Raw genomic sequence first — 15297 nt, 5'->3', positions numbered from 1 at the left:
CCCTGATATCTGAATATATGAAGAGCAAAAGTGTTCTTCCTAGATTGTAGTTCTATCTTCTCTATCCTGGTATAATAATAACTCTTTGAAATAAGTTTTAAGAAAGTAAGATTTAAAAATTAAAGACTGTCATTTTAAAATATAAGTGTAACTACAATTTGGATATGTACAACTAAAGATGCTGTTCGCTGGTTGACTACTAGCTCAGCCTTTGATGATGCTGAGTATAAATAGCATATGTGACATTAGGGATTCATTCCCAGCTCAGTTTTGTGAATCAGGGTGGAAGCTAATTTTCATGATTCCTCATCTGAGGAGGAAGCTACTATGTACAAAAGATGTGAAATCACCGCTGAGAATGTACATTTGTTAAGAGCGAAGCCTTTATTCTCTTGTGAAGTTCTCCAATTATGCTATTTATTTCAACTTTAAGGCAATTAAAAAATGACATATACAAGTTATTTGAAACTGTGTCTATACTCAAAAAGCAAAATGGAAAATTAAAAGATGGGAGTAATTTAAGTTTGAAATGTTTCATTCAGTTATCTAGATATTTGAGATCTGAAATGTCTGAATAATTGCGTGATACTCATCTTCTACATATGCACAGTGAAAAAGGGGGAGAAATCCTTTGAAATGATCATAATTTCCTCTTATGTCAACATTAATATGTCACAATATTTTTTTTTTGTTTTATGGGATTCATTTCCTGTTGATGTAGAATTTTAAGGTGAAGATAATCACAATAATTAAGGAGTAAATGTGTAAATGAGGGCCTGATTCAAGTTATTTAATTAACGTAGATGCATGAAAATTTGGCAACTAGAGGATTAAAATATGATCTAATTTTTTCTGTACTTTTCCGTTCTCCTAAACTGTCACCAAAGAGAGGGCAATAGTAGAGAATTACAAATGTGTTAAAATATATATATCAGCGAGTTATTTCCTGCTCCTTTATGACCGTCTAGTCTAACACAGACGTATCTCGTTTTATAGCACTTTTCAGATATTGAATTCTTTTACAAATTGAAGGTGTCTGGCAACCCCGTGTTGATCAAGAAGTCTGTCAGCACCATTTTCCACACAGCATTGGCTGACTTTGTGTCTCCGTGTCACAGTTTGGTAATGCTCGCAACATTTCACACTTGATCATTATTATTTGTTATGGTGATCTGCGATGTTACTCTTGTGGTTGTCTTCAGGCACCGCAGATCACGCCCATGAAGGCAGCAAACTGAATTGGTGGTTGTTGTGTGTTCCCATTGCTCTCCTGGGTGTGTTTCCCCATCTCTCTCCTCCTGCTTGGGCCTCCCTATTTCCTGAGATGCAACAGTATTGAAAGTAGGCCAGTTAGTAACCCTACATGGACTCTCAGTGTTGTAGTGAAAGGAAGAGTTGCCCATCTCTCTCTTTAAATCAAGAGCTAGAAGTGAGTACAGTTATTGAGGAAGGCATTTCAGGAGCAGAGACAGGCCGAAAACCAGGCCTCTAGCATCAGTGCGCTTCCCTGATAGCTCAGCTGGTAAAGAATCCATCTGCAATGCAGAAGACCCTGGTTCAATTCCTGGGTCGGGAAGATCCCTTGGAGAAGGGATAGGCTACCCACACCAGTATTCTTTGGGCTCCCCTGTGGCTCAGCTGGTAAAGATTCCACCTGCAATGCGGGAGACCTGGGTTCAATTCCTGGGTCAGGAAGATCCCCTTGAGAAGGGAAAGGCTACCCACTCCAGTATTCTGGCCTGGAGAATTCCATGGACTGTATCGTCCATGGGATGGCAAAGAGTCAGACACGACTGAGCAACCTTCATTTTCACTTTCACTTGCATCAGTTAGAGAAGTTGTGGATACAAAGAAAAAGTGCTTGAAGGAAATTAAAAACACTACTCCAGTGAACACATGAATGATAAAACAGCCTTTTTGCTGATATGAAGACAACTTTAGTGATTTAGATAGAGATCAAACCAGCAACCTTTCCCTAAGCCAAAGCCTAATCCAGAACAAGGCCCTAACTCTCTTCACTTCTGTGGAGACAGAGAGAAGTGAGGAAGCTTGCAGAAGAAAAGTTTGAAGCTGACAGAGATGGGTTCAGGAGGCTGAAGTGAAGAAGCCCTCTTTATATCCTAAACATGTGAGGTGAAACAGCAAGTGCTGATGTAGAAGCTGCAGCAGGTTATCCAGAAGATCTAAAGGATAAGGAATGAAGGCGGCTGCACTGAACAACAGACTTCCGTGTAGAGGGAACAGCCTTCTATTTGAAGAAGATGCCGTGGAGGGCTTCCACAGCTAGAGAACTCAGTGCTTGGCTTCCAAACTTCAAAGGATTGGCTGACTCTCTTATGAGCGACTCGTGCAGTAGCTGACTTGAAGTTGAAGCCCATTCTGAAAATCGTAGGGCTCTAAAGAGCAATCCCACTGCTGGGCAACACACCGAGGAAACCAGAATTGAAAGAGACATGTGTACCCCAGTGTTCATTGCAGCACTGTTTACAATAGCCAGGACATGGAAGCAACCTATATGTCCGGCAGACGAATGAATAAGAAAGCTGTGGTACATATACACAATGGAATATTACTCAGCTATCAAAAAGAATACATTTGAATCAGTTCTAATGAGGTGGATGAAACTGGAGCCTATTATACAGAGTGAAGGAAGTCAGAAAGGAAAATACCAGTACAGTATATTAACACATATATATGGAATTTAGAAAGATGGTAACAATGACCCTATATGCAAGACAGCAAAAGAGACACAGATATAGAGAACAGACTTTTGGACTCTGTGGGAGAAGGTGAGGGTGGGATGATCTGAGAGAATAGCACTGAAACATGTATATTACCATATGTGAAATAGATGACCACTCCAAGTTCGATGCATGAAACAGGGCACTCAAAGCCAGTGCACTGGGACGACCCTGAGGGATGGGGTGGGGAGGGAGGTGGGAGGGGGGTTCAGGATGGGGGACACATGTACACCCGTGGCTGATTCATGTCGGTGTATGGCAAAAACCACTACAATATTGAAAAGTAATTAGCCTCCAATTAAATAAATTAATTTTTTTAAAAAGAATTATGCTCAATCTACTCTACCTGTGCTCTCTAAATGGAACCAAAGAGGCCGGATTACAGCACATTGGTTGACAACATGACTTACTGCATATTTTAAGCCTACTATTCAGACCTTTTCTTTTCCCCCTTTGGCCAATCCAAGTAGCACTTGAGATCTTAGTTCCCCTGCAGAGGAAGAGCAGAATCCTAACCCTGGACTGCCAGGGAATTCTCTGTTGAGACTTTCTGTTTAGAAAAAAAGATTTCTTTCAAAATATTATTGCTCATTGTCAATGCACCTGGTCATCCAACAGTGCTGATCAAGATGTACAATGAGATTAACGTTGTTTTCATGCCTGCTAACACACATCCTTTCTGCAGCCCATGGATCAAGGAGTAATTTCAACTTCCAAGTCTTATTATATTAAGAAATACATTTCATGAGGCCATAGCTGCCATAGATAGTGACTCCTCTGACAATTCTAGGCAAAGTAAATTAAAAACCTTCTGAAACGGAGTCCCCATTCTTGATGCCACTCTAGATACCAGGGAAGTCCTGCTTTTATTAGTACTATATTATTACCTTGCTTTCTGTTCCTTACAGTTAAAATCAATACCTATATAGGGTAAAATGAACCAGCTGATCATTTATTCCCAGCTGAGAGAAAAATGATAAGGTGATGCATTGTGGGTCCTGGACCAACCTGAGTAAAGCATGATGGGAGAGTCTCCTTTCGATGGGATGAAATGACTAGTCTTCCCTACATATCCCAGAATCACAACAGAGGAGCCCAGTATGGGGTTGGGAGAAGGCAGTGAGATAATGAATTCTAGTTTGGACATAAACTTTGAAGTGGCAGGAGCTGATCTGGGTGGAAGCAGTTAGAGTTGGAGCTATGAATTTGGAGCTCATCAGGGAGGTCTGGGTGGTTAAGAGTCCTCAGAGACGCCTCAGGGTTTACAGAAGGTAACATTAGGGACAGAAGGAGGAAGAAGGGATTTTGTTTTGTTGTTCAGTTGCTGAGTTGTGTCCAGCTCTTTGCAACCCAATGAACTACAGCATGCCAGGCTTCCCTGTCCATCACCATCTCTCGGAGTTTGCTCAGATTCATGTCCATTGAGTTGGTGATGCTATCTAACCATCTCATCCTCTGCGGCTCCCCTTCACCTCCTGCCCTCAATCTTTCCTATCATCAGGGTTTTTTCCAATGAATCGGCTCTTCGCGTTAGGTGGCCAAAGTATTAAGCTTCAGTATGAGTCCTTCCAATGAATATTCAAGGTTGATTTCCTTTAGGATTGACTGCTTTGATCTCCTTGTAGTCGAAGGGACTCTCAAGAAGCTTCTCCAGTACCACAATTCAAAAGCATCAATTCTGTGCTCAGCCTTCTTAATTGTCCTACTCTCACATCCATACATGACTACTGGAAAAACCACAGCCTTGGCCATATGGACCTTTGTCGGCAAAATTATGTCTCTGCTTTTTAATATGGTGTCTGGGTCTATCATAGCTTTCCTTCCAAGGAGCACGTGTCTTTTAATTTCATGGCTGCAGCCACTGTCTGCAGTGATCTTGAAGTCCAAGAAAATAAAATCTGTCCATTCTTCCACTTCTTCCCCATCTGTTTGCCATGAAGTGAGGGGACCAGAGGCCATGATCTTAGAGTGGTATCATCTGCATATGTGAGGAAGACAGCTAGAATAGAAGAGTGCCAGGAAGCAAGGGGGACAGAGTTTCATGAAAGAATGAGCATTCATTAGTTCAAATGCCCAGAGAGATCAAATTCGATTGGGACTAAAAGTTGTTCATTGAATTAGGCCAGTAGATTACTGTAGCCACTAGAAAATGCCTTTAGCAGTAACTACCCTTTTCAAGAAGCTTCTCAGAGAAGGAAAGGAGACCAAGCAGTAAGGAAGTGACCATAAAAGGTAACTAATAAAGCAGTAACTAGACTGCTGTAATCAAATGGATTTTAGGAAGATGAATCAGGGAAAGTTAGAAAAATCCAGAAAGCCAGTAAGCTACTTAGGTAAATGAGATTAACAATAATAAAAATAGAAGGGATTTTTAAAAAAAATTATGTATTTGTATTAATTGGAAGATAATTACCTTACAATATTGTGATGGCCTCTGCCATATATCAGCATGAATCTGCCATAGGCATACATGTGTCCCCTCCCTTCTAAACCTCCCACCTACCTCCCTCCCCACCCTATCCCTCCAGGTTGTCACAGAGCACCAGCTTTGAGTTGCCTACATCATACATTAAACTCCGACAGGCTGTCTCTTTTACATATGGTAATATATATGTTTCAATGGTATTCTCTCAAATCATCCCACCCTCTCCTTCTCCCACTGTGTTCAAAAGAAGGGATTTTAATTCCTAAATAGTTTTGACTTCATCTCATATTTAGCACCAAAGAAAAACGTACTTACATTTTCTGTATTTCAGCTTATTGATTTTTAAAAATATCTAACCCTTTGCAACCCTCACACTGAGTCTAAGGTCAAATCCTTCTTTGTTCTATGATATCTTCTCTCCATTCCACAGCCAGTGGTGTTTCCTTGGCCCTGCTAGGCTGCTTGCGTTGGTCTCTCCTCTGGTCTGTGTAAAATGTACTTGGTGGACGAACATTTCTGCTTCATGTCCCCTAGGTTCACATTCTTACTACTCTCACCAGCTCCTGATCTTCTTTGGTAATAAATTCAGATTTCTGCTCTGCCCTTCTCTCTTCCTAATTGCCAGTTGTGATCCTTTTCCCTTTCCTCCTCTGTCATTCCATCTTCCCTTCTGAGTCCCTGCGTATTTGTCTCCAGATGCTTTCTACTGCTTGAAAAGTTGCCTTTCTGAAGCTCTCACTTCTCTTATGTTTTGAAATTGTTTCCCTCAATAGAAAAGAAGCAATGTTACATTAACATTTTTATTTAGATTACTTTCCTCTTGAACAAATATCATATTTCATACATATAACTCAAAATGTTTTAATGATTTTTCTTTGTCAGAACTCAAGCAAGACCCTCACAGAAACATAGAGGGTATCCTAAGGCTCAGTAGATTGTCATAGTTACTTAAATATTTACTGGTGTCTTTCAGTCGAATTGAGGCATTTTAACTCCTAGAATGCTAATAGAACTCCTTAAGCCTCTAGGAGTTATTAAGACATCAGCCGGTGTTAATGCTGGCAAAGGAAAGAGGAAGAAGTAATAAAGAGTAAATTAAGGCAAGGATGAAGATGGCCTAGGACCAGGGCTCATCTCTCCATTTCTCAGAGAGGGCAAGCCCAGAGGCGACAGGCGTGGAGGGCTCTGGGCACCAGAAGCACTTGGACATCTAATTAGTGGAAGAGGCTGGAGGAGGGGGACAGTGATGCTAATCAGGAAAGGATGCTCAAGTGAGACAAGGCAAAATGAAAATGAACTTCTCATATCATAGGCTTGTCCCGGTGAATAAGAGCCTGTTTTTAAGGTTTTTTGTTTTTGTTCTTTCCTTTGAGGGTTTCATTTCCATTTCTTTTCAAATATGCCCATGATTATTCAATAAGGGAAAGAAGGGTTTACCTTTACAGAGACCCTCTTTTCCATGCAGCACTTTAGTTGCAGGGAAGACTGTAGGAGACATGGTTTGTTTACTCATTCACTCATTTATGCATATATTCCTTCATTCATTACAAAAAATTTCAATGAGAGTGTGATATATATGTGCTAGGTACCCTGGTAGTTTGTATAACAAGACAGCCACAATTCCTGTTCCTCCTGGAGATTCAAGTGGTATGTGAAGACAAAGAGAAAGGCAGTTACAGTCCAGCATAAGTGCCATGATCAGAGTAGTATAGGGGCTTCCTGAGATACAGAGGCAAGAAAGCCAATCCAGATCAGAAGCAATAGATAAAACTTTACGGCAGGAATGACATTTTAGAATTAAAAGGGTAGAAATTGGCCAGGCAAAGCTGGAGAGAGGGGCAGAGAAGTGAAGAGAGAGAAGCAGAATAATACTCCCAGCTAGAAAAGATGGGTAACACTATAAGGACGAAAGAATGTCATACTTCCACATATGTTAACAAAATTACTCTTACGTGGCTGGAAAGAAGAGTTGAAGGGTTAAGAAGGTAAAAGACAAGTCTGGTCCCCATCATAAAGACCTTCTACATGCTGTGCATGTTCACCACAGTTCAGTTACTCAGTCGTGTCCGACTCTTTACGACCCCATGGAATGCAGCACGCCAGGCCTCCCTGTCCATCACCAACTCCAAGAGCTTGCTCAAACTCATGTCCATTGAGTTGGTGATGCCATCCAACCATCTCATCCTCTGTTGTCCTCTTCTTCTGTCTTCAATCTTTCCCAGCATCAGGGTCTTTTCCAATGAGTCAGTTCTTTGCATGAGGTGGCCAAAGGATTGGAGTTTCAGCTTCAGCATCAGTCCTTCCAATGAATATTCTGGACTGATTTTCTTTAAAATGGACCGGCTGGATCTCCTTATAGTCCAAGGGATGCTCAAGAGTCTTCTCCAACACCAGAGATCAAAAGCATCAATTCTTCTGTGCTCAGCTTTCTTTATAGTCCAACTCTCATATCCATACGTGACTACTGGAAAAACCATAGCTTTGACTACATGGACCTTTGTTGGCAAAGTAATATCTCTGCCTTTTAATATGCTGTCTAGGTTGGTCATAGCTTTTCTTCCAAGGAGTAAGCGTCTTTTAATTTCATGGCTGCAGTCACCATTTGCAGTGATTTGCGAGGCCCAAAAAATAAAGTCAGCCACAGTTTCCATTGTTTCTCCAACTATTTATTTGCATGAAGTGATGGGACTGGATGCCATGATCATAGTTTTCTGAATGTTGAGGTTTAAGCCAACTTTTTCACTGTCCTCTTTCACTTTCATCAAGAGGCTCTTTAGTTCTTCTTCACCTTCTGCTATAAGGGTGGTGTCATCTGCATATCTGAGGTTACTGATATTTCTCCTGGCAATCTTGATTCCAGCTTTTGCTTCATCCAGCCTGGCAATTCACATGATATACTCTGCATATAAATTAAATAAGCAGAGTGACAATATATAACCTTGACGTACTCCTTTTTCTAGTTGGAACCAGTCTGTTTTTCCATGTCCAGTTCTAACTGTTGCTTCCTGACCTGCACACAGATTTCTCAGGAGGCAGGTCAGGTGGTCCTGTATTCCCATGTCTTGAAGAATTTTCCACTGTTTGTTGTGATCCACACAGTCAAAGGCTTTGGCGTAATCAATAAAGCAGAATAGGTGTTTTTCTGAAACTCTCTTGCTTTTTCCATGATCCAACGGATATTGGCAATTTGATCTGTGGTTCCTCTGCCTTTTCTAAATCCAGCTTGAACATCTGGAAGTTCTCAGTTCACTTACTGTTAAAGCTTAGCTTGGAGAATTTTGAGCATTACTTTGCTAGCATGTGAGATGCAATTGTACAGTAGTTTGAACATTCTTTGGCATTGCCTTTCTTTGGGATTGGAATGAAAACTGACCTTTTCCAGTCCTGTGGCCACTGCTGAGTTTTCCAAATTTGCTGGCATATTGAGTGCAGCACTTTCACAGTATTGTCTTTTAGGATTTGAAATAGTTCAACTGGAATTCCATCACCTTCCCTAGCTTTATTCATAGTGATTCTTCCTAAGGCCCACTTGACTTTACATTCCAGGATGTCTGGCTGTAGGTGAGTGATCACGCCATCATTGGTGTCTGGGCCATTAATGTATTTTTGTACAGTTCTGTGCATTCTTGGTACCTCTGCTTAACATCTACTTCTTCTGTTAGGTCCATACTGTTTCTGTCCTTTATTGTACCCATCTTTGCATGAAACTTTCCCTTAGTATCTCTAATTTTCTTGAAGAGATCTCTAGTCTTTCCCATTCTATTATTTTCCTCTATTTTTTTTTTTTTTGCATTCATCACTGAGGAAGTCTTCTTATCTCTCCTTGCTGTTCTTTGGATAAAGATTTCTATTAATCCTAAGACTATGGGAGAATCACTGAAAGGTTTTCCATAGGGAAATGTCTTAACCAGAATTACTTTGCAGACAGTTGATTCTTATTGTAAAGTGGAAATGGGATTAGAGGGAGTGGGCAGATAGGAGATTGGATATCGATTTCTAAATCCCTAGTGCAGTGATTCTAGCCAGAGATACACACACACACACACACACACACACACACAGAAGTCGCTCAGTCGTGTCCGACTCTTTGCGACCCCATGGATTGTAGCCCACCAGGCTCCTCGGTCCATGGGATTTTCCAGGCATGAATACTGGAGTGGGTTGCCGTTTCCTTCTCCAAGCCAGAGATAGGGGTGGCCTAAATTAGGTTAGCAGCAAGGGAACATTTCATGCAAAATGGATACAATAAAGAACAGAAATGGATGTAACAGAAGCAGAAGATATTAAGAAGAGGTGGTAAGAATACACATAAGAACTATACAGAAGAACTACTTTTACATTCCAGTTCCCTATGATGAAAAGGGCATCTTTTGGGGGTGTTAGTTCTAGAAGGTCTTGTAGGTCTCCATAGAATCGTTCAGCTTCAGCTTCTTCAGCATTACTGGTCAGGGCATAGACTTAGATTACTGTGATAGTCAATGGTTTGCCTTGGAAATGAACAGAGATCATTTTGTCATTTTTGAGATTGCATCCAAGTACTGCATTTCTGACTCTTGTTGACTGTGATGGCTACTCCATTTCTTCTAAGGGATTCTTGCCCACAGTGGTAGATATAATGGTCATCTGAGTTAAATTCACCCATTCCAGTCCATTTTAATTAACTGACTTCTAAATTGTTGACCTTCACTCTTGCCATCTCCTGTTTGACCACTTCCAATTTGCCTTGATTCATGGACCTAACATTCCAGGTTCCTATGCAATATTGCTCTTTACAGCATCGGACTTTACTTCCATCACCAGTCACATCCACAACTGAGTGTTGTTTTTGCTTTGGCTCTGTCTCTTCATTCTTTCTGGAGTTATTTCTCCACTAATCTCCAGTAGCATATTGGGCATCTACTAACCTGGGGAGTTCATCTTTCAGTGTCTTATCTTTTTGCCTTTTCATACTGTTCATGGGGTTCTCAAGGCAAGAATACTGAAGTGGTTTGCCATTCCCTTCTCCAGTGGGCCATGTTTTGTCAGAACTCTCCATCATGACCCATCTGTCTTGGGTGGCTTTACATGGCATGGTTCATAGTTTCATTGAGTTAGACAAGCTGTGGTCCATGTAATCAGATTGGTTAGTTTTCTGTGACTGTGGTTTTCAGTCTGTCTGCCCTCTGATGGAGAAGATAAGAGGCTTATAGAAGCTTCCTGATGGGAGAGACTGAGGGGGAAACTGGGTCTTGTTCTGATGGGTAGGGGCAAGCTCAATAAATCTTTAATCCAATTTTCTGTTGGTTGGGCTGTGTTCCCTCCCTGTTGTTTCACCTGAGGCCAAACTATGGTGGAGGTAGTGAAGATAGTGGCGATCTCCTGCAAAAGGTCCCATGCACGCACTGCTGTAAGCAGTGCTCCCAACCCTGCAGCAGGCCACCGCCCACCCATGCCTCCACCGGAGACTCCTGGGCAAGTCTGGGTCAGTCTCTTGTGGGGTCCCTGCTCCTTTCTCCTGGGTCCTGGTGCACACAAGGTTTTATTTGTCCCCTCCAAGCGTCTGTTTCCCAGTCCTGTGTAAGTTCTGGCGGCTCTATGGTGGGTTAATGGCGACCTCCTCCAAGAGGGTTATGCCATAACCGTATCTGCTGCATCCAGAGCCCCTGCCCCTGTGGCAGGCCACTGCTGACCCTACCTCCTCAGGAGACACTCAAACACAGTTCTGTCTCAGTCTCTGTGGGGTCTCTGGGTCCTGGTGCACACAAGGTTTGTTTGAGCCCTCTGAGCATCTCTCCAGGTATGGGGTGTAATTCTAAATGTGATTTTGCCCCTCCTGCTGTCTTGCTGGGGCTTTTCCTTTGCCCTTCGACGTAGGGTATCTGTTTTTGGTGGGATCCAGCAATCTCCTGTCAGTAGTTGTTCAGCAGTGAGTTGTAATTTTGGAGTTCTTTGCATGGATGTTTGCATAGAAGTAGTGACTCCCTCAAGGCAGAGACTAGATTTGTTTCTTTACCAGGATAATAAAGACAATAACTCCCTTAGGGGCAAAGGTTGGGCCGGTCTGCTGGCAGCCCTCTTAGAAGATTGGGTTCCTAAATTTGAGGTTTCTCAACTGTGACACAAACCCACTGTGTGTACAGCATCTGAATTGTCCTGTGTTACTTGAGGGGCAAGGGTAACAAATGTGAACATCAAGCTGGCATTGTCCATGGTACCTTGAGTCTTTAGGTCTTCACCTCTTTCCAAAGGGCCCTGGCCCTCAGCCAGCAATTATGAAACTGAATGCAAAAGGAGAAGGAGGCAGCAGAGGATGAAATGGTTAGATAGCATCACTGATCCAGTGGACATGAACTTGAGCAAACTCCAGGAGATGGTGAAGGACAGGGAATCCTGGCATGCTGCAGGCCATGGGGTCACAAAGAGCTGGACGTGACTTAGCAACTGAACAACAACAGCAATGAAACTGTTGGCAGACTATCCTTTTAGCTTGTAAGCAGAGTAAAATCTCAGACCCTTCACTTTTCCTGATCAAGTTGTCTGTTCAGCATAGACCTGCATATTGTAAATCCTTGAAAGAGATATTCTGTAAGACATTGTTTCACAGTCTTGACATTACATGTGTGTGCATGTGTGTGTGCTAAGTCACTTCAGTTGTGTCTGACTCTTTGTGACTCTATGAACCATAGCCCACCAGGCTCCTCTGTCCTTGGGATTCTCAAGGCAAGAATACTGGAGTAGGTTATCATGCCCTTCTCTAGAGCATCTTCCCTACCCAGGGATCGAACCTGTGTCTCTTATGTCTCCTGCATTGGTAGGTTTTTCATTTTTTTTTTTTTTTAAACCACTATCACCACCTGGGAAACTCTTAATTGTAAACAATATAAAAACAGGAGCTCAAGAGACAAGATTGTTCATTTTCACATTGAAGAGTTCAATCTTTTGCTTATTTGATTGGGGAAAATTTTAGAAACACAAGATTATTCTGTGTTTAAAAATTTCTTCTTACAGCTACAAATCTATGGAGGATCTATATAGTGCAAATCCTTGCTATCTAGTGTTCTTCCCTGGTAGATCAAGGAGACCTGGGTTCGACCCATAGGTCGGGGAGATGCCCTGGAGAATGGAATGGCTATCCACTTCAGTATTCTTGTCTGGAGAATTCCGTGGACAGAGGAGGCTGACTGGCTACAGTCCATTGGGTTGCAAAGAGTCAGACACAACTGAGTGACTAATACTTTGCTATCTAATGAATATTAAATATCATAAATGTATGTTGAAATCACACAAGAAAATTCCACATACTGACAGCAATCATAGAAAATAGCATAGACAAAGTAGTCATTGGCAAACAAATACCACTTATGTGTTAATGCCAAGGAACAATCATGTATTTATTTATATATTTAGTGATCTCTAACTTTCCAGTGTTTATTCAGGGATGGGCACATAATTTATAAAAATACACCACTTTTTTAATTTGTGTGTGCAAGTATGCATGTGTATAAAATGCCTAGTTGTATGTCAGAATATGTTAAGGATATGCTTTGTCAGTATGTGAACTGTGAACTTCCAGATGTTCAGGCTGGTTTTAGAAAAGGCAGAGGAACCAGAGATCAAATTGCCAACATCCGCTGGATCATGGAAAAAGCAAGAGAGTTCCAGAAAAACATCTATTTCTGCTTTATTGACTATGCCAAAGCCTTTGACTGTGTGGATCACAACAAACTGTGGAAAATTCTGAAACAGATGGGAATACCAGAGCACCTGACCTGCCTCTTGAGAAACCTGTATGCAGGTTAGGAAGCAACAGTTAGAACTGGACATGGCACAACAGACTGGTTCCAAATAGGAAAAGGAGTACGTCAATGCTGCATATTGTCACCCTGCTTATTTAACTTATATGCAGAGTACATGATGAGAAACTCTGGGCTGGAAGAAGCACAAGCTAGAATCAAGATTGCTGGGAGAAATATCAGTAACCTCAGATATGCAGATGACACCACCTTTATGGCAGAAAGTGAAGAGGAACTAAAAAGCCTTTTGATGAAAATGAAAGAGGAAAGTGAAAAAGGTGGCTTAAAACTCAACATTCAGAAAACTAAGATCATGGCATCTGGTCCCATTACTTCATGGGAAATAGATGGGGAAACAGTGGAAACAGTGTCAGACTTTATTTTTGGGGGTTCCAAAATGACTGCAGATGGTGATTTAAGCCATGAAATTAAAAGACGCTTACTCCTTGGAAGGAAAATTATGACCAACCTAGATAACATATTCAAAAGCAGAGATATTACTTTGCCAACAAAGGTCTATCTAGTCAAGGCTATGGTTTTTCCAGTGGTCATGTCATGTATGGATGTGAGAGTTGGACTGTGCAGAAAGCTGAGCACTGAAGAATTGATGCTTTTGAGCTGTGGTGTTGGAGAAGAGTCTTGAGAGTCCCTTGGACTGCAAGGAGATCCACCCAGTCCATCCTGAAGGAGATCAGTCCTGGGTATTCATTGGAAGGACTGATGCTGAGGCTGAAACTCAAGTACTTTGGCCACCTCATGTGAAGAGCTGACTCACTGGAAAAAACCCTGATGCTGGGAAGGACTGGGGGCAGGAGGAGAAGGGGACAACAGAGGATGAGATGGCTAGATGGCATCACCGACTTGATGCACAAGAGTTTGGGTGAACACTAGGAGTTGGTGATGGACAGGGAGGCCTGGCATGCTGTGATTCATGGGGTCACAAGGAGTCAGACACGACTGAGCGACTGAGCTGCCTGAACTGATGCTTTGTCAGGAAATAGGTGATTAGGATTTAAAGAAGATAAAGAATGTTCACTTGGATAAAATGTGAATAGATGAGATCTAACAGGGAATAGTGTTTGTAAACTAATAAAAAAAAAATAATAGGCAAAAAATGCAAAAATAAGAAAGAAAAAACTATTGCAAGCAGGACCCGAGAGGGGAGACAAAGTATACAGGAAACACAGGAGACGGATCTTACTTGACTAGACCAAGACAAGAATAAGATAATCACTGCAGATGGTGACTGCAGCCATGAAATTAAAAGATGCTTACTCCTTGGAAGGAAAGTTATGACCAACTTAGATAGCATATTGAAAAGCAGAGACATTTGCCAACAAAGGTCTGTCAGTCAAGGATATGGTTTTTCCAGTGATCATGTATGGATGTGAGAGTTGGACCGTGAAGAAAGCTGAGCACTGAAGAATTGATGGTTTTGAACTGTGGTGTTGGAGAAGACTCTTGAGAGTCCCTTAGACTGCAAGGAGATCCAACCAGTCCATTCTGAAGGAGATCAGCCCTGGGATTTCTTTGGAAGGACTGATGCTAAAGCTGAAACTCCAGTACTTTGGCCACCTCATGGGAAGAGTTGACTCATTGGCAAAGACTCTGATGCTGGGAGGGATTGGGGGCAGGAGGAGAAGGGGATGACAGAGGATGGGATGGCTGGATGGCATCACTGACTCGATGGGCGTGAGTCTGAGTGAACTCTGGGAGTTGGTGATGGACAGGGAGGCCTGGCGTGCTGCGATTCATGGGGTCACAAAGAGTCGGACACGACTGAGTGACTGAACTGAACTGAACTGAAGTGTATTCTAATAGGGAAAGCTGGAAATACAGTATAGGATGGAGATAAATATGGCCCTGAGCAGGCAAGACTTCCTACAACAAGCACCACTAGCCATGTGAAAGGAGGAGTTCACCATGATGAAATGTGACCTTAATCCAGAAGACAGGTTACTGAGTAGCCCAAAAACCTTATGTTTCCAAACACTGGAAGACAGTCATTTCTGCTGGTAAAAGAAGGTAATGCTCCAGTACTTTGGAGGGACTGATGCTGAAGCTGAAGCTCCAATACTTTTGCCACCTGATGTGAAGAGCCAACTCACTGGAAAAGACCCTGATGCTGGGAAAGATTGAAGGCAGGAGGAGAAGGGAATGACAGAGGATGAGATGGTTGAATGGCATCACCAACTCCATGGACATGAGTTTGAGCAAGGTCCCAGAGTTGATGGACAGGGAGGCCTGGTATGCTACAGTCCATGGGGTCACAAAAATTCAGACCTGACTGAGTGACTGAACTGAATTGAAAGGAAGGTAAAAGAGGAAAAAACAGCAAGAGTTTGTTAAACCAAAGTGT

At 42.1% G+C, this 15297-nt stretch overlaps 1 protein-coding gene across 2 annotated transcripts in view; it reads left to right on the top strand.

Moving 5' to 3' along the window:
- The window catches only part of KIAA0825 (KIAA0825 ortholog), a 430821-nt gene that overhangs the window by 360130 nt on the left and 55394 nt on the right, over window positions 1-15297 (top strand). The gene's annotated exons all lie outside the window — the stretch shown is intronic.

This window comes from Bos indicus, chromosome 7 (genome assembly GCF_029378745.1).
Source record: "Bos indicus isolate NIAB-ARS_2022 breed Sahiwal x Tharparkar chromosome 7, NIAB-ARS_B.indTharparkar_mat_pri_1.0, whole genome shotgun sequence".
Taxonomy (NCBI): Eukaryota; Metazoa; Chordata; class Mammalia; order Artiodactyla; family Bovidae; genus Bos; species Bos indicus.
The sequence above is the reverse complement of the archived record's forward strand: the minus strand, read 5'-3'. Positions and strand labels throughout refer to the sequence as shown.